Source organism: Lontra canadensis, unplaced genomic scaffold, assembly GCF_010015895.1.
Source record: "Lontra canadensis isolate GAN:19392208 unplaced genomic scaffold, GSC_riverotter_1.0 scaffold43, whole genome shotgun sequence".
NCBI lineage: Eukaryota > Metazoa > Chordata > Mammalia > Carnivora > Mustelidae > Lontra > Lontra canadensis.
The window spans coordinates 15,768,470-15,791,395 of NW_022631037.1; the positions used below are offsets into that span (position 1 = coordinate 15,768,470).

A 22,926-nucleotide genomic window follows, 5' to 3' on the forward strand; every position below is an offset into this window, starting at 1 on the left:
GGAAAACAAAGCTAATTCTACGAATACAGGCTTAGAAGTATAAGCAAGGACCTGCAGGAGATTCTCCAAGTCAATGAAAAGTAATTTTGTTTTGAAAAGAGTTCTCAGTTAACACCGGCAGCAACCTCTTCGACCTTAGCAGCAGCAACTTCTTCTAGGAACATTGCCAAAGGCAAGGGAAGCAAGGGCAAAAATGAACTATTGGGACTTCATCAAGATCAAAAGCTTTTGCACAGCAAAGGAAACAGTTAACAAAACCAAAAGACAACTGACAGAATGGGAGAAGGTATTTGCAAATGACATATCAGATAAAGGGCTAGTATCCAAAATCTATAAAGAGCTTAGCAAACTCAACACCCAAAGAACAAATAATCCAATCAAGAAATGGGCAGAAGACATGAACAGACATTTCTGCAAAGAAGACATCCAGATGGCCAACAGACACATGAAAAAGTGCTTCACATCACTCGGCATCAGGGAAATACAAATCAAAACCACAATGAGATACCACCTCACGCCAGTCAGAATGGCTAAAATTAACAACTCAGGAAATGACAGATGCTGGCAAGGATGCAGAGAAAGGGGAACCCTCCTACACTGTTGGTGGGAATGCAAGCTGGTGCAACCACTCTGGAAAACAGCATGGAGGTTCCTCAAAAAGCTGAAAACAGAGCTATCCTACAACCCAGCAATTGTCCTACTGGGTATTTACCCTAAAGATATAAACATAGTGATCCGAAAGGGCATGTGCACCCTAATGTTTACAGCAGCAATGTCCACAATAGCCAAACTATGGAAAGAACCTAGATGTCCATCAACAGATGAATGGATAAAGAAGATGTGGTATATGTATATGCATATGTATACACACACACACACACACACACACACACACACACACTGGAATACTATGCAGCCATCAAAAAATGAAATCTTGCCATTTGCAAGAACGTGGATGGAACTAGAGGATATTATGCTTAGTGAAATAAGTCAATCAGAGAAAGACAACGATCATATGATCTCCCTGATATGAGGAAGTGGAGATGCAACGTGGGGAGTTTGGGCGGTGGGAAAAGAATAAATGAAACAAGATGGGATTGGGAGGGAGACAAACCATAAGAGACTCTTTTTTTTTTTTTTTAAAGAATTTATTTATTTGACAGAGAGTGAGAGAAGGAGAGCGAGCACAAGTGGGGGGAGCAGCAGAGGGAGAAGGGGAAGCGGGCTCCCCGCTGAGCAGGGAGCCCAATGCAGGACTCAATCCCAGGATCCTGAGATCATGACCTGAGCCGAAGGCAGAGGCTTAACCCACTGAGCCACCAGGCGCCCCAAGAGACTCTTAATCTCACAAAACAAATTGAGGGTTGCTGGGGGAGGAGGGTAAGGAGAGGGTGGTGGGATTATGGACATTGGGGAGGGTATGTGCTATGGTGAGTGCTGTGAAGTGTGTAAACCTGGCGATTCACAGACCTGTACCGCTGGCGCTAATACTACATTATATGTTTATTAAAAAATTAAAAAATTATTTTAAAAAAAGTTCTCAGTTGAGGGGCGCCTGGGTGGCTCAGTCGGTTAAGTGTCTGCCTTCAGCTCTGGTCATGATCCCAGGGTCCTGGGATGGAGCCCCGCATCACGCTCCCTGCTCAGCGGGGAACCTGCTTCTCCCTCTGCCCCTCCCCCTGCTCATGAGGACCCTCTCTCTCAAATAAATAAATAAATAAATAAATAGAAAATTGTTTTAAAAGAAGAAAAAGGTCAATAAAGCAAAGAAATGAGAATGTCAGAATGAGGTAATTGCCCCCATAAGGCCAATATGTTTCCATAAATAAACTGAACCTTCTGACGACACCAGAGGTGGTGCTTGGCACTGATTTAATTTTTTTTAAACAATGTCTTCCTTCCTCTTGGGCACCTCCCAAACATTTTCAGCTACCACACCTTTGCTGTTGCCCCTGTCCTTACTACCCCCAAGACCAACCTGCCACAGGACAGATGCTGCTTGGGCCATGGTACATGTATACTGAGCACTGGCTGGAATGAAAGCAGTAGCTGAGGCATTATAACCACGGTGGGTATCACCCTTGATAAGAAATGAAAGGCCAAGACGTCGGGGTGGCTAAGTGGGTTGGGCGTCTGCCTTCAGCTCGGGTCATGATCCCAGGGTCCTGGGATCGAGCCCCACATCAGGTTCTCTGCTCAGCAGGGAGCCTGCTTCCCCCTCTCTCTCTGCCTGCCTCTCTGCCTGCTTGTGATCTCTGTCAAATAAATAAATAAAATCTTTAAAAAAAATAAAGTACACTCTGTACCTGCAGTGTGGGGACTGAATTCACAACCCCAATATCAAGAATCACATGTTCCACTATCTGAGCCAGTCAGGTGCCCCTAGACACCTACTTTTTATGATAAAGTCCAATGTTATAAGTTAATTTAAAAAACAGACTAATTACTTAATTGCTTAACTTGGATACAAATGTTTAGCCATCACAATCTACTCCCTAAAGTTCCATGTTAGAACCATAAAGCAACACCCCACTATACCTGCTCAACTGGACATGAACACTGGGTCACGCACAAATATACACATTTTCAGCAAACCATTAAAAAAGTACAAGTTGGGGGCGCCTGGGTGGCTCAGTGCGTTAAAGCCTCTGCCTTCGGCTCAGGTCATGATCCCAGGGTCCTGGGATCGAGCCCCACATTGGGCTCTCTGCTCATCAGGGAGCCTGCTTCCTCCTCTCTCTCTGCCTGCTTCTCTGCCTACTTGTGATCTCTGTCTGTCAAATAAATAAATAAAAAATCTTAAAAAAAAAAAAAGTGCAAGTTGTTGAAAATTGTCTAGTTCATTTCTAGGTCCATAACTCAGAGGTGTTTTTTGTTGTTATAGTTTGGGGGTGGGGGGGACAACACAAAGGGGATAGTAAGTAGTACAATAATTTTGTCATTTATTAGACCACAAACCAGTTACTAGGTTTTTTGGTTTTTTTTTTTTTTCCATAAAAGTAAAGCACTAGGGGCGCCTGGGTGGCTCAGTGGTTTAAGACTCTGCCTTCGGCTCAGGTCATGATCCCAGGGTCCTAGGATCGAGCCCCACATCAGGCTCTCTGCTCAGCAGGGAGCCTGCTTCCCCCTCTCTCTCTGCCTGCCTCTCTGCCTACTTGTGATCTCTCTCTGTCAAATAAATAAATAAAATCTTAAAAAAAAGAGTTTAAAAAAAAGTAAGGCACCAAAAATGACTGGCATTATGCTTCACTTCTTAGTCTCATCACTGTAGGTTAACACTGTAATAGCTATATGTTTTTTTAAAAATTCACTGCCAAGTTAAAGCCAAAAGCAGACAGCATTCTCAAGGAGAAGATGAGCAAAGAGCCTTACAAGTGATGATTTTCTCACAGGCCGCTTAGCTACAAACCATATTTAACCAACAACAGCCACAAGGCAATCAGCCCAATGTTCTTCATAAGAACGGTATATCCTTAGGAGATCACCAGCCAAACTATCTAAGAAAACCATTGCCAACTAGCTTGTGGCCACTGTTTTACTGGAAAAAGTTTTACAAGAGCCTACCTTATTTCACAATCTCAATTCTGTTTTTTCAAATTACAAGTTAATCTAAAGAACTCCACTTAAGTTCTCACTGAAGTATTTATCTATGAAATAATGCAAAGCTGTGATTTAATAACCATTTTCACAGACCCGCAGGACACAGAAAGTGATCTGCACAATCTGAATGCCAAGTGCCATTCTGGGTGCAGAGAGAAAGGAGTTCATTCCACAGAAAGACTGGCTTAGAGCATGACGCTGGGCTTAATTCTCTCCAGAGGTGAGTGCTAAGTTTACGTTAGCAGACAGCAGATGGGAGCATATAAAGGCAATATTAAATCTGATTCTGTTTTCTACAACTTCAGAGAAAAGAAAAATAAAAATGAAACAGCAAGTCACCAAAGACTTTCCGGACTTTTCAAAACAGGAATTTCTCAACCCCTTGGGGATAACTTACCAACAAGTCATAACTCAAACAGCTATTGTCTGATGAGGAACTTATTACTGTAAGGATCAGTAAAGTTTGTCCAAAGTCGCAGTTTTCATTTATATATTACATTCTAAGGAAACCAAGAGACGTGTCAAGAAACACAAATCTGGACCCCTTACAAAAGGGATTCATTACATCATTTCATAAAACTTCGTTTTCAATTAAGGCTTGTAAATCACATCCACGCACTAATGGATTTGTGGTAGAGTGAGGGGCCAAAGTGAGGAGAGAGACAAAACCCCGGCACATACAGCCCAGAACAATGTCACAAGATTCTTTTGGTTGTTAGCCATACTTTGTATTAGAAATACCTATATTATAAATAGAGCGAAGCCGTATCTTATCCATTGCCTCTACTAAGCCCCTTTTGCTTCAGGAAAGGCCCAGTGACTAAGGCAAACAAAGAAGTAACAGAAGTACCCTTGCACTAATTTTTATAGAAATTAGTCCTTTTAAGAAGGTACTTTTTTAAGATTTTATTTATTTATTTGACAGAGAGAGAGAGAAAACACACAAAAGGGGGAAAGGCAGAGGGAGAGGGAGAAGCAGGCTCCCCACTGAGCTGGGAGCCTGACTCAGGGCTTGATCCCAGGACCCTCAGATCACGACCTGAGCCAAAGGCACATGCTTAACCAACTGAGCTATTAAGGCGCCCTGAAGATTTTTTTTTAAAGATTTATTTATTTGAGAGAGTGTGTGGCGGGGGGGAGGACAGAGGGAGAGACTCATCAAGCAGACTCCTCACTGAGCTCAGAGCGTAAGGTGGACTGATCCCAGGACCCAAGAGATTATGACCTGAGTGGAAAGCAAGAGTCAGACCCTTAACCAACTGAACCACCCAGGCACCCCTTTAAGAAGATATTTTTAGGGACACCTGGGTGGCTCAGTCAATTAAATGTCTACCTTCAGCTCAGGTCATGATCTTAGGGTCCTGGGATCGAGCCCCTAGTTGGGCTTCCTGCTCAGTGGGGAGTCTGCTTCTCCCTCTGCCCTCTGCCCCTTCCCTCTGCTCACACATGCACTCTCTCTCTAATAAATAAAACATTTTTAAAAAGCATAATATATAGCAAACACTTCTCTATGAAAAGATATTTTTGTTCAAAGCCCTCGAAACCACTATCTCATTTCTATTAGTGTTTTCAATCTAATCCTACTAATCTCGAGGGCCACAAAATTATTTATACTTGCAAGCTCCAATTTGTTTATCCTCCCCATACCACTTCTAAAATAATCTGAGGTAGCTGCAAACTCCATAAAGTAAATTAGGGAGAAGAAAAATTATTAAACTAAAATGCAATTAATGCTAGACCAAGACACTCAACCTACATGAAATTTTCCTTGTGGGACAAAAGGTGTAATGAACAGCAGGGAGCCCATATTTAAATACTGTATTTTTAACAATTTAACCATGGATAATTTTTTTTTAAAGATCCAGGACCCAGAGATCATGACCTAAGCTGAAGGCAGACATTTAACCAACTAAGCCACCCGGCACCCGGGCACCTATAACCATTGATAATTTAACCATTCATAATTACCTTAGACATTAAGACTCTGTAATTTCAAATCAGAAAAAGGTAATTCAAAATAAGTATGCCTGGGGGAGACTGAGCAGCTCAGATGTTAAGCTTATGACTCTTGCTTTTGGCTCAGGTCATGAACTCAGGGTTGTGAGACCAAGCCCCATGTGTGAAATCACACCCAGTGTGGAGCCTCCTTAAAATTCTCTCTCTTCCCCTCCCTCCTAAGCACACACTCTCTCTCCCTCTCTTTTTAAAGTAGGCTTGTATAGTAAACATATAATTTTATTACTTAAAAATCCAAATAGTACTTTTAGTTTAAGTCCAGGTGTTTGCCTTTGTAATAGGAAGTTTATATATAAATCTAATTTTGATTTCCTAAGAAGAGAAAATATTAACAGTTGAGCACCCAATCCAACTACAGTTATTGTAATATTCAAATATATTTAATTAGAAATAATAGGATTTGCTTTGAAGTCAGAAACCAACTCTTCATTGTAAAAATGGATATTGAGATATAAAGGAACATGAATTCTAGTTCCCTACTAATGTGGCAAAATTGAATATATGGACAGAGTATTAAACTACTGGGGAGTAGAGTTCAGAGAAGCAAGGGAAAGAAAAGGATGGTTTTTTCAAGATTTTATTTATTTTCTTGGAGAGAAAGAGTGTGAGTGAGAGAGAGAACAGGAGCAGGGGGGAGAGGGAGAAGCAGACTCCCCACTGAACAGGGAGCCTGATATGGGGATCATTCCCAGGACCCTGAGATCATGACCTGAGCCAAAGGCAGACACTTAACTGACTGAGCTGCCCACGTACCCCGAGAAAGGGCAGTTTTCAATAGCACTCTGGAACATTCTCAACCCAAAAGTCTATTATCCCTCCCTCCTCGTATCTCACTTTAACTCTTGGTAGAGTTCAAGAATCTTGTGCCAAGCACCTTATTTTTTCCATTCTAAATCCTAACATGGTGTAAGGTCTTACCACTAGCAGTACCTTCTAATAGTTCTCTAATCCATATCTAGAAACATAGAGAATAAAATGTATCAGATTCACAGTTAACTTTAAGAGATGAATTATGCCAGGATTGTGAACAGCAGAAAGGATAAAAAGATCTAGGGCTCTGATCCATGAAGAACAATCAAGATCTTAAAAATAATGGGGCACCTGGGTGGCTCAGTCAGTTAAGTGTCCAACTCAATCTCAGCTCAGATCTTGATCTCAGGCTCATGAATTCAAGCCCTACGTTGAGATCCACAAAAGACCTGGAGCCTACTTTAAAAAACAATAAAAAGGTCTTAAAAACAAAACTACAAGAACTACTCAGAATCTACTGTTCCTCCAGCTATCCAAAAGGATTCTGTGAACTATGAATTGACAAAGTCTCCAATTATGTCAAATCAAATAGTGTTAATGACTTTTTTCAAAAAAAATGATGTATTCTTGGGGCACCTGTGTGGCTCAGTTGGTTACGCATCCCACTCTTGACTTCAGTTCAGGTCACGATCTCATGATTGTGGGGCTAAGCCCTGAGCTGGGCTCCTCGCTCAGTGCCTCTGCCCCTCCTGCTCGTGCTTGCATGCTCGTGCTCTTTCTCTCTCTCAAAATAAATAAATAAAATCTTTAAAAAACCGATGTATTCTCCATACTTGATTTGGCACAGGCACCATATCTGATCACAAATGTTTCAGATTAGAGGAACAACAATATAAACGTAATTGCTTCTAAACTGAAAGTAACACAAGTAGACGTGCTTTTGTCAATTACTAACTGCGCAGTTTATGGTTAAAGCTGTTTGAGAACAGGTCTGAGCTCTAGATAAAAACCACAGAACAGGGGCACCTGGGTGGCTCAGTGGTTTAAGCCTCTGCCTTCGGCTCAGGTCATGATCCCGGGGTCCTAGAATCTCTGCTCAGCGGGGAGCCTGTTTCCCCTCCTCTCTCTCTGCCTGCTTGTGATCTCTCTCTGTCAAATAAATAAATAAAAATCTTAAAAAAAAACCAAAAAAACAAAACACAGAACAGACCAAACTGGTGCGTCACATGGCCTCCCCATTTTGTGACACTTCTACTCCCCCGACCAGACAAGTTCCACTGAAGCAGGGTGATGTGAGGCCAAGGACACGGGACAGACTGTCCCATAGGATGGGCCTGGGTCCAAACCCTGCCAGCCATTCATCAGCTATTTCTTTTATGGGTATTACTTGACTTCACTAAAATGGGGAAGTATCACTCTTTTGAAAGACTGCTGTAAAAGTTAAAAAAATAGTAATAATGGATATACAGCATCTCTCATAGGTGGTGCTGGGTGCCTAGGGGAGCTGGATGGTTCCTCCCTCCCACAGCATTCCTTCCATTGGTACTTCTTAGCTTCATCTATCTCCTCAATGCCCAGGGAAACAGATTAATTCATCAGATTAACCATGTTAAATGATGAAGTCAGCTTTCTCTGCCATGCAAAATGCATGCATTTTAATGAGTCTTTGTATTATCTCTCAAGGGAGGGAGTTTATAATGCTGTGATTTAGTGTACGTGTCTAAGGGGAAGAGAGAAGAGCAGGAGGGCTGGGGGGTGCTCTGATGAAGATTATCTCCCTCCACACACAGTTCACCTAAGGATAGCTCCAGGTGCTAGAAAGACTAAAGGTAAAAACACTAAATGAGGGGCACCTGGGTGGCTCAGTGGGTTAAGGCCTCTGCCTTCAGCTCAGGTCATGATCTCAAGGTCCTGGGATCGAGCTCTGCATCGGTCTCTCTGCTCAGTGGGGAGCCTGCTTCCTCCTCTCTCTCTCTGCCTACTTGTGATCTGTCTGTCAAATAAATAAGTAAAATCTTGAAAAAAAAAAAAACTAAATGATAACCAAATGAAAGAAGAAGACAGAAAGAATGAACCTTGGTTTAAGAGCAGGCCAAATAACTAATGATTATCACTAATTACTATATAGCACTTCACTATGTTCTAGGCACTGTTTCAAGCAATTAACATATTTCAGGTACTTATTTCATCTTCACAACAACCCTATGAGATAAATACATTTTTAACCCTGTTTTACAGAGGAGGAAACGAAGTACAGAATTTTAAACGATTCACCCAAGCTTATCAGATAGTAACATCATGGAGCTTGAATCCTAACCCAAACAGTCTGTTTTCAGAATTTCTGCTCTTACCCATTAGGCTAGAGGGGGAGTTTTCACTGATTTTTAAGTAACACATGAGTCAATCATGACATCAAGCCAATGTGATCATATGGGTTTTTGGTTTTTGGTTTTTGGTTTTTTGTTTTTGTTTTTTTTTAAAGGAAGCTCTCTGCCCAACATGGGGCTTGAATTCACGACCCCAAGATCAGGAGTCACACGCTCTACCAACTGAGTCAGGTAACCCAATCTTACATCATTTTCAACAGCCACATACAGTGTCTGAATTAAAGCTATCCATCCGGCTGTAACTAGGCTCACATCTACCATGAATCTCTACATGTATCATAATTTAAATGGCGTGACTAAAAAACAAACATATTCAGGGAAGGGTAATCAGGGTGTGAGAGTCTGAGAACTTGAACATTTTGCCCAGCAAGAAGGCTTGGGGAACAGGAAGTGTGGTTAGGAGAGGGGAAGATAATTACAGAGGAGCAGCTCTTCAAAGACGGGGAGATCTGTACATGCAAGGGCGAAACACTCCAGACTCAATCTCCTTCCCCGCAAGACTGACCCCTGTTCTGCCCTCTGGAGCACTCCCTCTGCATCCACAGGTACCCATCCTGGCTGCAGTTCTTTTTTCTTTGAAGGGAGAGATGCCTGGGGAATCAAACCAGATTTATTACATCAGAACTGCTGAGGGAGGGACCCATGTTTCGATATTTAAAATCTCCTCGGACGATGCTAACTGCGTGGCCAGACTGAGGACCCTGGAATGAGAGCGGAGATCAGGATCTGGGTGGTCAGGATGACGTGAGGGGCTTTCAGAAGCCGGAGGCTGCTCCTTACTCCTGATGTACTGAATAATAATCTCCAGGGATGGCGTCCGGGCAGGTGTAACCAAGCCCCGATGTAAGCCATACTGAGAAACATGAACGCCTGACTGGGGGTTATAAGCAAGTCTGAAAAGTGTTCAGCAGGCTGGGGACAATCTGATTTACATTTAAGATCCCTCAGGCAGCAGTAAGAGGTGAGATCTGGCAGTGACCGGAAGCTCTTGCAAGGTGGACATCTTCCAGAAATAAAGAGGGAGCTGTGATGGGGCTTGGTGACTGTGTAAAGGGCAAATGGGACTCAGACAAAGGGAGGAGGAAGGAACAACCTCCCAGGCTCCTGTTGTGTTTGGGGTTCAAATGGAGGTTCAATGTTCACTGAGAAACGTCACAGGATTACCTCTGACACTGGGAGACCCTAGGCTGGGTGGCCTCCAGAAACTATTCCATCTGTAAACTGCGATCGGGCTCCATTCCCTCAAGACATTAAGGTTGCTGTGACCCAAGAAAAAATGCTGCAGCGGAGGGAGTACACGGATATTTAACAACAAGGATGTGGGGCTTGCACACCAACTACCAGTTAGCCTCTGTGCCTCAGTTTCCCCACCTGTGAAAAAGGGCAGAAAACAGGACTCACCTCATAGGGTCACTTAAGAACTGAATGAGTCAATGTACACAAAGGACTTAAGATGCCAAAGCAGGCAGGCAGGGCGTGTCTCTAAGTGTCATTAGTGCAACCGAGGGCCTGGTGAGCCCCGCCATCCTTGCCTCAGCTGGTACTGGCCTGTTGGTTAGGAGCCCAGGACTCACCCTGCTCTTCTTCCAGCTGCTCAAAAGCACCAAGGCCTCCCTCTCGGGGTCCTCCTTCCATCACCATTCCCCGCCCAGCGCTGAGCACCAGGACTCCATAACCGGGACCTGCAACCACTTGGCCAGATGCCAGCTCCGCGAGGTCAGGAAGAGCCTTGCTTAGTGCTCCGTACTGTGTTCTCCTCCTCACGCACCCCTGCCCCAAGCATCCAGCACGGTGCCCCGCTCACAACAGGGAGTCCAAAAACATGTACTGAATGAATCAACTGCTGGGCTATCACCACTCTAACTGAATCAGCCAGATGAGGACACCGCATCTGGTAAGAATTCCTCGGAGGAGCAGACCAACTGACCAATCCTTTCAGTTCTGCTGTTGGAAAAATTCAAGAATGGTCCCTCAGGGACCTTTCAGTAAGAGTAAAATCCCAGACAGCAGTCCCCAAGCAGAAAAGCGTGCACTAACTTCTCACTGTCCAATCCCAAATCTCTACCCCTGGCCAAGGCTCTGTGACTCCTCGGCCAACGCTGCCACCTCCCTCCTCTCTCCAGCCTCAAGATGACTCTCAGGTCTGTTTATCTCCTCCCCCGGCCCCAAACCCCAGCCTTTGTTCCTTTCTTGCAGAGATGTTCTTGCCTGAAGTGTTTCTCCCCTTGGTGGCACTTATGTCCCTTCGCTGTCCCCACTGGAAAGGCACCTCTGGCACAGCCCCTGCTTTAATGATGAACCTCCACAGCACTCAGACATGAGTCATGGCAATTCTGATTCCTTCTCCATGGGAGGAGTTCTCCGCTGGCAGCCCTCATGTCTCCTTCTGAGTTAGAGCTTCTGACTGGATATTAGAGGACGCCAAATGAACACTGCCTTTAGTTTCCTTTCCTCGCCTTTGCACACAGACATGAATACCAGCTCCCACTGCAGAAGTGTCTACTGATGGCCACAATACTGAAACGCAGGACATGAATATGATTAACTGTGTCCAAGGGAACAAGATCAGCTCTAGCCTGGATGACTGGTTATCCAGACTTTTTTCTGGAGAGAAGCAAAGCATTCTTCCAACATACAAATGCTGAGGGCTTCACCCTCGCAGGAATCAGAAGTAGGCTGCCAACTTTTTTTAAAAGATTTTTATTTACTTATTTGAGAGAAAGTGTGTGGGCACAGAGGGAGAGAGAGAAGCAGACTCCTTGCTGAGCAGGGAGCCCGATGCAGGGCTCGATCCCTGCACCCCAAGACCCTGACCTGAGCCAAAGGCAGATGCTTAACCAACTGAGTCACCCAGGCGCCCCAGGCTGCCAACTTTTTAAAACAGAAGGAATATAGCCCTTGAGAAACTGTAGATTGGGCAAGCGAACATCATGTCAAAATTTCCAGGCTTGAGGGCAACTGAAGGGAGAAGGGCAAGTTGCTGGTAGAAGCCTGTAGATATTGTATCCTTGGACAAAACCCAAGTAAGAGTCAAAAAAGCACCCACTGATCTGGAATGCTAGTTAAGTTATTAGTATTCTTCAAAGACAGGAAAACGGAAATAAACCAGCAAAAGGGAACTTCAATTTCTAAATCTCAGTTATCACAGACCCATAATATAGCTCACCACTTACTGGAGACAAGCAAGTACCTTTTCCCAACTTTATTCAAGTCACTTCCCTAAAAGAGGTATCAAGGTAATCCTGGTCACTTAGCAAGCAGCAACGCACAAGAGGGGCTGAGAACACACAGCCATGGATCCTGTGTCGGAACTCCTTCCTCCAAAGAAACTATGGTTTGGGGGCAGAACCTTAAATTCAAAGGGCGCTGGCGGTGGTTATAGAGCATGGCCCCAATTTCTTTAATACTCTTCCAGCTGAGACAAGAGGACTTTGTCTCCTCCCCTTGAATCTGGCTAAGGCCATGACTGCTCCAACCAACCGGGTTAAGATAGAAGGGTCGATACGCAACTTCAAGGCTTCCGCCTGATTCTCTTGGCAGGCTCATTCCCCAGAATCCAGCCAACACCCTGTGTGAAGCCCAAAGGCACGAGGGGCCACGAGGAGGCACTTGGTCTGCAGTCCCTGCTGAGATCAGCCTTTGACTCATCCCAGCCCAGGCATCAAATATGTGACTGAAGCAGCTCCAGAAGACAATTGGCCCAGATGTTCCCGTCTTCCCAATGCTGTGCAACAAAGGCAGCTGTGCCGATCACCATTTTCTGCCCCTAGCATCTCTGAGCATACCAAAATGGTTATTGCCTTGTGCCCCTGAACTTAAGGGGTTTATTCCATTTGGTACTAGAACACCATTTTTACTAAATAGTGATAGAATATTGTCTTTACATTAAGAGTCTATCTTCCATGAGAAAAGAATTTGCAGTCTTAAAGGAAAAGGCTTTGCTGTTAAAACTATTTTATTTTTTTGAAGTTTTTTTAAAATTTATTTGAGAGAGAGAGAGAACCAGAGGGAGAGGCAGAAGCAGGTTCCCTGCCGAGCAGGGGGCCCGATTCGAGACTTGATCCCAGGACCCCAGGGATCATGACCTGAGCCGAAGGGAGACACTTAACTGACTGAGCACCCAGGTGCCCATTTTATTTTATTTTTTAAAACTTTATTTATTTAAGTAATCTCAATGTGCAACATGGGGCTCAAACTCACAACCCTGAGATCAAGAGTTGCACATTGTTCCGACTGAACCAGCCAGGCGCCCCTACTGTTAAAATGGTTTTGTTTTGCTTTAAAGATTTTATTTATTTGACAGGGAGAGAGCGAGCACAAGCGGGGGCGGGGGGGGGGGCGCAGAAGAGGGAGAAGCAGCCTCCCAGCTGAACAGGGAGACCCCAGCCAAAGGCAGACGTCAAACCAACTGAGTCATCAGGCACCCCTTAAAACTCTTTTCATAGTAAACCTCTTCTTTCCTCTGTGCACTCCCTTTCTAAGTGATCCATCTAATCCCACTCCTTCAAAATGGCATCTACACCCTGACAACCCCCAAATTTACATCCCTAGCCTTAACCCCCCTCTTGTGAGCTCCAGAGTCACATCTACTGCCTATTCAACATCTCTACCTGGATGTCTAACAAGGAGCTCATATTTAATGTACCCCACACCAATCCCTCATTAAAGACCTCTTCTGGCCAACTTCTCCATTTTAGCAAATGACAACTCCATTTTTGCATAGGCTCAGGCTAAAAACCTTTAAAATAAGCCTTGACAGCGTGCCTCAGTGGCTTAGTTAAGCATCTGCCTTTAGCTCAGGTCATGGTCTCAGGGTCCTGAGATCGAGCCCCACATTGGGCTCCCCGCTCAGTAGGGAGTCTGCTTCTCCCTCTCCCTTTAACCCTCCTCCCTGCTTGAGGGGCACGCTCCCTCTCTCCCTCTCAAATAAATAAATTAAATCTTAAAAAAGATAAATAAAATAAGCCCTGACTCCAATCTCTCTTCTCCTTCTCTTCCCTCCAAGATCCAATCCATTAACAAGTCCTGTTGGTTCTACCTTCAAAATGTATCTAGACTGTGAGCACCTCTCACCATCTCCGCTGCTGTTACAGTCTTAATCTGAGCCACTGCCACCTCTTACCTGGCTGCCACCACTGTGCTGAATTCCTAACTGGTCTTGGTGTTCACTCTAGTCCCACCACAGTCTAATCTCCACATTACAGATCCTTTCAAAAGAGAAATCCCACCATGCCATTCTTCTGTTCAAAACCCACGTAGGAAAAAGTTCAAGTTCCTACCTCAGCCCACCAGATGACCCAATTTGCCTCTGGAGATCTCTCTGATATCCTTTCCCACTGCTCTCCCCTTTGCTCATACTGGTCCCCTTTTTGCTTCTGGAACACGCCAAGCCTCCCCAGAAAGCTCTTCCCTAAACTATCACTTGGCTCGCTCTCTGACTTCACTCAGACTTCTGCACAAACACTTCCTATCACTTCACTCCATCGAAGAGCACATCTACCCCTACTGAGTATTTCTTCATGGTACTCAACACCCTCTAATACACCATGTTATTTCTTTTTTTTTTTTTAAGATTCTATTTATTTGACAGACAGAGATCACAAGCAGGCAGAGAGGCAGGCAGAGAGAGAGGAAGGGAAGCAAGCTCCCTGCCCAGCAGAGAGCCCGATGCGGGGCTCGATCCCAGGACCCTGGGATCACGACTCGAGCTGAAGGCAGAGGCTTTAACCCACTGAGCCACCCAGGTGCCCCTCTTTTTTAACTCCTTCCACTACCAGCAACTACAGATATAAGTCCATAAGAACAAAGATCTTTTTCTGTAAACTGCTATGTCCCCAGGGCCTAGAAGGTGCTTAAATATTTGTTAACCAAATGAATGAAAATTAGTAAGTTGTTTTTGTTTTTTTTTTTAATCTGTGACAGGGGCACCTGGATGGCTCCACTGGTTGAGCACCCAACTCTTGGTTTAGGCTCAGGTCATGATCTAGGGTTGTGGGATCGAGCCCCACAAAGGCTCTGGGCTCAGCAAGGAGTCTGCTTGAGCTTCTCCCTCTCCCTCTCCCTCCATCCCCCTCCCCCCGCTTGCACTGTCTCTGTCTCTCAAAAAGTTTTTTTAATTAAAAAAATAAACTAAAAAATAATAAATAATTTTTTAAAAATCTTAAATACTGCTAGCACAGAGAAGCCTGAAACACCTTAAGAAGGTAATTAACTTCAGGGAAGGGTATCCACTGGTCTTCCTTGAGCATGAGCTAACAGGTGCAACTAATTCATGCAGATTTACTGTCAGTGACAAGCAAATATGTGACATTTCCCAATAGAAGAATTTATATTAAAATGTTAAACCTCAAAAGAAAAAATGATTTTAAATATAAAGCTAGGGCTCCTGGTGGGCTCAGGTGGTGAAGCATGTCACTCAGGATTGTGAGTTCCAGCCCCACGCTGGTCTTAAGAGATTACTTAAGGAAATAAACTAAAAAACAAACAAACAAACAAAAAGCTTAAAAAACAGGGGTGCCTGGGTGGCTCAGTGGGTTAAGCCTCTGCCTTTGGCTCAGGTCATGATCTCAGAGTCCTGGGATCGAGCCCTGCATTTGGTTCTCTGCTCAACAGGGAGTCTGCTTCCCCCCTCTCTCTCTGCCTGCTTCTCTGCCTACTTGTGATCTCTGTCTGTTAAATAAATAAATAAAATTGAAAAAAAAAAAAACCTTAAAAAGTAAAATAAAAAGCTAAACTGATATAGAGTTGTTTCTCCTTAAATTGCAATAATGAGACTTTTGCACCTGTCATTATCTAAAAGAAGGTATTTCGTGACATGTGCCTGTTGGTAATATTTGGAAATCTAAGAAATTATACCCTAAAGTTAATACTGATGGGTAGACACTGAAATGAGACATCTCATAAAACATAAAACCACTGGGATGGGGGCACCTGGATGGCTCAGTGGGTTAAAGTCTCTGCCTTCGGTTCAGGTCATGATCCCAGGGTCCTGGGATCAAGCCCCACATCAGGCTCTCTGCTCAGCAGGGAGCCTGCTTCCTCCTCTCTCTCTCTGCCTGCCTCTCTGCCTACTTGTGATCTCTGTCTGTCAAATAAATAAATAAAATCTTAAAAAAAAAAAGGGGGGCGCCTGGGTGGCTCAGTGGGTTAAAGCCTCTGCCTTCGGCTCAGGTCATGATCCCAGTGTCCTGGGATCGAGCCCCACATCGGGCTCTCTGCTCCACGGGGAGCCTGCTTCCTCCTCTCTCTCTCTGCCTGCCTCTCTCTGCCTACTTGTGATCTCTGTCAAATGAATAAATAAAATCTTAAAAAAAAAAAAAAACCACTGGGATGAGTAAGTTTATTCTGAGATACTCCCAAAGTAAAAGGTCTAAGACCCAACCTAGAATCAACAGCAAACTTCTCTACACGGTAAATTAATTACCTGTTTTTCAATGCTTTACCCTCAAGACACTTGGGACTCGGGGCGCCTGGGTGGCTCAGGGGTTAAAGCCTCTGCCTTTGGCTCGGGTCATGATCCCAGGGTCCTGGGATTGATTCCCACATCAGGCTCTCTGCTCTGCAGGGAGGCTGCTTCTCCCTCTCTCTCTGCCTGCCTCTCTGCCTACCTGTGATCTCTGTCTGTCAAATAAATAAATAAAATCTTAAAAAAAAAAAAAAAAGACACTTGGACTCAAACTTAGTAACAAAAAACATGTTTGTGATGGTTGTTGTTTAACAGCCCTTAAAATATAGAAAATCCAACCTCCTCACTTTACAGACATGGAAACAGACCACTGACGTGAGCATCGGGAATAATAATCAAAAGGGCGGCCTCTTGATTTGATTTATGGTTCTTTCCACCCCACTATGACTTAAGAGGCAAGGAGTACATCAAGCCGTAAACTTTGTAACTGGAAAAATGTGGCTAGAGTGGAAAAGACATGTGACTGCAAAGAGAAAATCATCTATCCAGGCAGAAAAAGAGGGTCATAGTTGTTATTCTCCCAAAAAGAGAAGTACTTTATTGTTGGGATTAAAAAATATATATAATGGGCGCCTGGGTGGCTCAATGGGTTAAGCCGCTGCTTTCAGCTCAGGTCATGGTCTCAGGGTCCTGGGATTGAGTCCCACATCGGGCTCTCTGCTCGGCAGGGGGCCTGCTTCCCTTCCTCTCTCTCTGCCTGCTTCTCTGCCTACTTGTGATCTCTGTCTGTCAAATAAATAAATAAAATCTTTAAAAAAAAATATATATATATATATAATAATGTATCACATAATTGTGACCTTGCTAGATAAAAATGCACAGAAACCAAATGCATCATTTCTCAGAGGTTTTCTTTTATTTTCAGTGTTACTGAGATAAAACTGACATATAACATTGCATTATTTTTAGGTGTACAACATAATGGTTTGATGTATGTAGTATTATGAAATGATCACCACAAGTTTAGCTAACATCCATCATCTCACATACCCACAAATTTTTTTGTGATGAGAACTTTTAAGATCTACTCTCTTACAAACTTTCACATATATAACATCGTCTTATTAACTACGGTCCCCCTGGTGTATATTACATACCCACCCCACAGGTTCTGGCCCACCTGTGACATTTAGGTGGCCACATGTAGAGGTGTCCTTGGTTCACTCAACACCTGAGTGCCTCTTTACCAGGTGCTTTGCCAAGCTGTGGGGACACCAAACTGCAGAATTCATGGTCCCTACCAGAGCAAGAGGGATGCACAATCTCAGGGGGCACCCCCGGAACGTAATTCCAAAACAACAAGGCAAACGGTGCTCCTGGGAGTGGTGCAGCCTGGTCCCCACTGTCCATGAAGATACACTTTTCAAAGAAAAGCAGGAGGTGCCTGGGTGGCTCAGTCAGTTAAGCGTCTGCCTTTGGCTCAGGTCATGATCCCAAGGTCCTGGGACTGAGCCCCAGCTCAGGCTCCCTGCTCAGCAGAGAGCCTGCTTCTCCCTCCCTCTCTGCCTGCTGCTCCCCTTGCTTGTGTGCTTTCTCTCTCTCTCAAATAAATAAATAAAATCTCAAAAAAAAAAAAAAAAAAAAGAAAAGGAAAGCAGACATGTAACAAGACAATTACGTATAAATGGAATGGTGTGACATCAGAAGACCAATCCTTTACAAGGACCGGTGGTCACGCTATGGAGGAGGGGGTAAGCAGTCCCAGCACAGGGAACAGCATGTGCAAACACGGAAGAGCTCAAGAGAACATGACACGGATCTCCTGGTTAACCATGACCCAAAAGCTTATTAAAGTGATAGTAAAGCAGGGGCAATGAGTATAACCCCACAAGGACAAAAAGTGGGAAATGAGATGACAGTGGACTAAAGACATCAACAGATGCTGGAATCCAGTAAGTGGAGACAGGGTCACTGACCTAGCATAGGGGAGAACTGAATAATAAGCGCCTGTAGAAGGGATTTCCAGCCAGAGGTATGCTGTATGACCCCCAAAAGCTCAAAGTTGGAGGAAGTAGGTATGGTTCGATGGCAGGGATGAAAGGTTTGGCTGAAAAGAAGAGAACTGGTTGGAAAATCTGTATAGTTGAGATTTTCCAAATAACTACCTCTCTCTGAACCCAGCAGGAGACAAAGTACTCACTGTCTGGAAAAAACCAAGTACAGACCCGGGGATGCCAGACACAGCTTAGGGCAAGGGAGTCACTGAACTAAAACAACAGTGATTAGGTAAGAAGCTATTATCAGCTCCCAGAATCCTGGGAGCCAGGGCTTTCCCCAGTTACCCCACAGTGAAGCCCAACAAGCAAAGAAAACCAACTTGAATTGAGAAGTAAGAACTACCACACTTTTTTTTTTTTTAAGTAAACTCTAAGCCCAACGTGGGCTTGGGCTTGAACTCACAACCCCAATATCAAGAGTCACATGCTCTACTGACTGAGCCAGCCAGGCCCTTAAGAATTACTACACTTTTGAAGAAAATCTCCAACATAAGAGAGAAAGAAAGGGATGAAAACAAGAGGAACCCAGGAATCAAAGAATACCAGGAGCATATAAAAATTTCACAAAACTGGGGCGCCTGGGTGGCTCAGTGGGTTAAATAAAGCCTCTGCTTTTGGCTCAGGTCATGATCCCAGGGTCCTGGGATCGAGCCCCACGTCGGGCTCTCTGCTCAGCGGGGAGCCTGCTTTCCTTCCTCTCTCTCTGCCTGCCTCTCTGCCTAATTGTGATCTCTGTCTGTCGAATAAATTAAAAAAAAAAATTTCACAAAACTAGGGGTGCCTAGGTGGCTCAGTGGGTTAAGAGACCGACTTTGATTAAGTCTTGATCTCAGGGTCATGAGTTGCAGTCATGGAGCCTACCTAAAAAACAAAACAAAAATATCACAGAACTATAAACAGTATTGCCAGAGAGACAAGTTATGCGTATTAAACAGGATTAGGATAAAAATTAAAATAAAGAAAATGACAAGTGAAAAAGCACTACTGAAACTGAAAATGGGAGCCAGAATTTAAAATTAAGTGGATGAGTTGAAAGATAGAGCCAAGGAAACCTTCCAGAATATACTCCAGAACAAAAAAGATGGAAAGTAGAAGCAGAGGGGAAACAAAATAAAACTCTGATGATCTGTCCAGAAGATCCAATTTCTGACCAAGAGGATTCCCAGAAAAAGAGAAGGGAAAAAGGGTAAGATGGAAATTATCAAATAAAGAATAAGAACTTCCCTTTCCATATTGAAAGGGGCCCATCAGGGGCACCTGGGTGGCTCAGTAAGCATCTGCCTGCCTTCAGCTCAGGTCATGATCCCAGGGTTCTGGGATCCAGCCCCGCATCAGGCTCCTGCTTGGCCAGGAAGTCTGCTTCTCCCTCTCCCACTTCCCCTGCTTATGTTCCCTCTCTCTCTCTCTCTATGAGAATCTTAAAAAAGAGGGGCCCATCTACTACCCAATCCAATGAATGAAAACTGATCCACACTAAGGCACATCCTGTGAAATTTTGAGAGAGGGAATAAATAAGTTCTACAAGCTTCCAGAGAAAAGAACTATGTCTCTCAGAGAGGATCAGAATCAGAAAAGCCTTAGACTTTTTTTCTTAAGACTTTACTTACTTATTTACTGGGGCCTGGAGGGCAGAGGGAGGAGGAGAGAATCCCTAGGAGATTCCACTGCGGAGTGTGGAGCTCGTGGTGGAACTTCACCCCACAATCCTGAGATCATGACCTCAGCCAAAGCCAAAACCAAGAGTTGGACTCTTAACCCAGTGAGCCACCCAAGCACCTCAACACTGGACTTTCAACACAAACTGTGAAGGATTCTAAAGCCAATCACTGAGCCAAAATGCCTTCAAAATGATGGGACACATGATTTGATGCTCAAATGATCATTCAAGTGAGAAGAAAGAATAAAGATATTTCAGATACTCAACTTTTCAAAGAACTGAGTTTCCACGTACTTTTTCTTGATAGCATGTTCCTGGAATAGGTGCTTCAAGAAATGAAGTAGTAAAGCTAGAAAGAGGAAGACATTGGATCTGGGAATGAGGGACTCCAACATAGGAGACCTTGACTGAAGCAGAATGGGGGGTGGGGCAGGGGTGATTGCCAAGAACATAAAGGTTAGTTTCCCAATGTGTTTTAAGCATTTGAAGCAAACTGCCAGGCACTTGAGAAACCTGCTGGAACACTTGGGGAAGTCAGCAACAGGTATAAGAAAACCGAGCAAGTTTTTAGAAATAAAAGTATTAACTCCAGAAAACAACAACAACAACAACAAGTATTTGTATATAAAAGGAAACATAACCGTAGCACACCTCTTGGCTTACCAGTGAACCACCTTTAGTCAAAATAAAACATATGATTAGCGGTTTTGCTTAAGTGGCTTAAAATTTATGACCACTCTATTGTGAGGGATGGGAAGGAACAGCGGTGGCGAAAGAATACATCCTCACCAATGGTAACAGGAAGTTAAAGGACATCTAAAGTTCTGAGAGGTCAAAAAGAACAGTGTACACATATTACTGAGAAGCATGGGATAGTTGGAAAGTAGCAGTCTGGGAAGTAACGCTTGGGAAGTAAGGAAGGGTGGGACAAAAGATTGTCATTTTCAACGTAAGTTTTTCAGTATTCTTCAATTTCTAAATTATTTGTGTGTATTACTTGGATAAAAATGATTTAAAAAAATTTTTTTTAAAGATTTTACTTGTTTGACAGAGCAAGTGAGAGAGGGAACACAAGCAGGGGGAGTGAAAGAGGGAAGAGCAGGCTTCCCGCCGAGCAGGGAGCCCGATGCGGGGCCTGATCCCAGGACTCTGGGATCATGACCTGAGCTGAAGGCAGACGCTTAACCACTGAGCCACCCAGATGCCCCTTGGATAAAAATTGTAATTATGTTTTCTAAGTGAAATGCTTAATACCAAAATAAACCTTAGGTAACATCATGTTCTCTTCTCTCAGAAGGACCTCCTTACTTGACTCATTCATTCCTCTGTTCATTCATAAAAGAGAAACACACGGTAGGAACCGAGGGCAAAGTATGGAATGGTGAACAGGAAAGGTCCCTGCCCTCCTCAAGACACAGACACAAGACACAGGGAGGAAGACAGACAAGTAAATAAGGAAGTAATTACCACTTACGATAAGAGCAGTAAAGATGACGGGATAATGAGGGATTGGGGTCAGGCTGGTAAACTTTAGATAGTCAGGAAAGGCATCTTAGAGGAAGGAATTATTTGTCCTGGCTTCTAAAGGCAAACAGACCTTCTGATGTTAAAATCTCAGCTTGGAGGGATGCCTGGGTGGCTCAGTAGGTTAAGTGACTGCCTTAGGCTTGGATCACAATCCCAAGGTCCTGGGATCCAGTCCCACTTTGGGCTCCTTGCTCAGTGGGGAGCCTGTTTCTCCCCTTGCTTGTTCTCTCTGACAAATAAAATCTTTAAAAAAAAAAAATCTCAGCTTGGAGTTTCCAGGACCAAAAAGGTAGTGTAGATCTAAATGTTAAAATGGGCAGGCCTATGCTTAGGAATTGTTTTGGGAGACTTGGCTGCTCCAACTCCTCACCAAGACCAAAGGCCTGGTCTCCTGCCTAGAGCAGCCTTTAAACTAAAAATCCTTAGTAAAGGGGCACATAGGTGGCGCTCAGCCAGTTCAGCATTGAACTCGATTTCCGCTCAGGTCATGATCTCAGGGTCATGAGACTGAGCCCTGAGCCTGGCTCTACGCTTAGCACGGAGCCTCCTTGAGATTCCCTCTCTGTCTTCCTCTGTTCCTTTCTCTGCTCACGCATGCACTCTCTCTCTCTCTCTCTAATAAATAAAATATATTTTTTTAAATCCTTGGTAAAAAGGTAAATGCTAAACTCCGGGCCCCATTATAAAACGGTAAATTCTCTTTTTTTGGTGAAATTCCATTTGATTTTGTCTTCTCAAGACTTCCCCAATTTTTTTTTTAAGATTTTATTTATTTATTTGACAGAGAGATCACAAGTAGGCAGAGAGGCAGGCAGAGAGAGAGAGAGGAGGAAGCAGGCTCCCCAAAGAGCAGAGAGCCTGATTTGGGGCTCGATCCCAGGACCCTAGGATCATGACTTGAGCCAAAGGCAGAGGCTTAACCCAGAGCCACCCAGGTGCCCCAACTTCCCTAGTTTTCTTAAAAGTTCAGTTTCTGCAACATTTCTTGGTATTTTGCACAGGAGGGTTTTCAGGATATCTAGTCTACCACAGAGCTAGAACAGAAGTCAATCAAGATGAGACAAGAACAGGAATTTAAGAAAACTTTAGAGGTAGCACCAAAAGGACTTGCAGATAATTGAAGAGAAGCAGAGGTATGAGAAAACCGGGGGTTGAGGGATTATTTCCAGAGTTTTGGTTTGCACAGTGGGTTAGATGATAATGCCATTTATTTAGATGGGGGAAAATGGGGTAGGGAGAATGGCACAAGCTTACGGTGAGAAAGTTTAGTAAGAGTTATGTTTTAGACAAGATAAACAGGAGACAACTACAAGTTGTCCAAGGGGAAATGTCAAGTGAGCAGCAGGACACAGGAACTGGGAGCCTGGAGAGGCCCTTGGTAATCACCAGAATGGAGATGACATTTAAAGCCGAAGTAATGCAGGAAATAACCTGAGGACAGAAAACACAAAAGGAAGGAAAAGAAAGCCCCAGAGACCTGAGACCCTTCAAATGTTAGTTTCAGGTAGAGGATGAACCAGGAAAGGC

At 44.0% G+C, this 22,926-nt stretch overlaps 1 protein-coding gene across 4 annotated transcripts in view; it reads right to left on the bottom strand.

The window, feature by feature from the left end:
- The window catches only part of STAT3 (signal transducer and activator of transcription 3), a 71,214-nt gene that overhangs the window by 31,043 nt on the left and 17,245 nt on the right, over window positions 1-22,926 (bottom strand). The window lies entirely within an intron of this gene.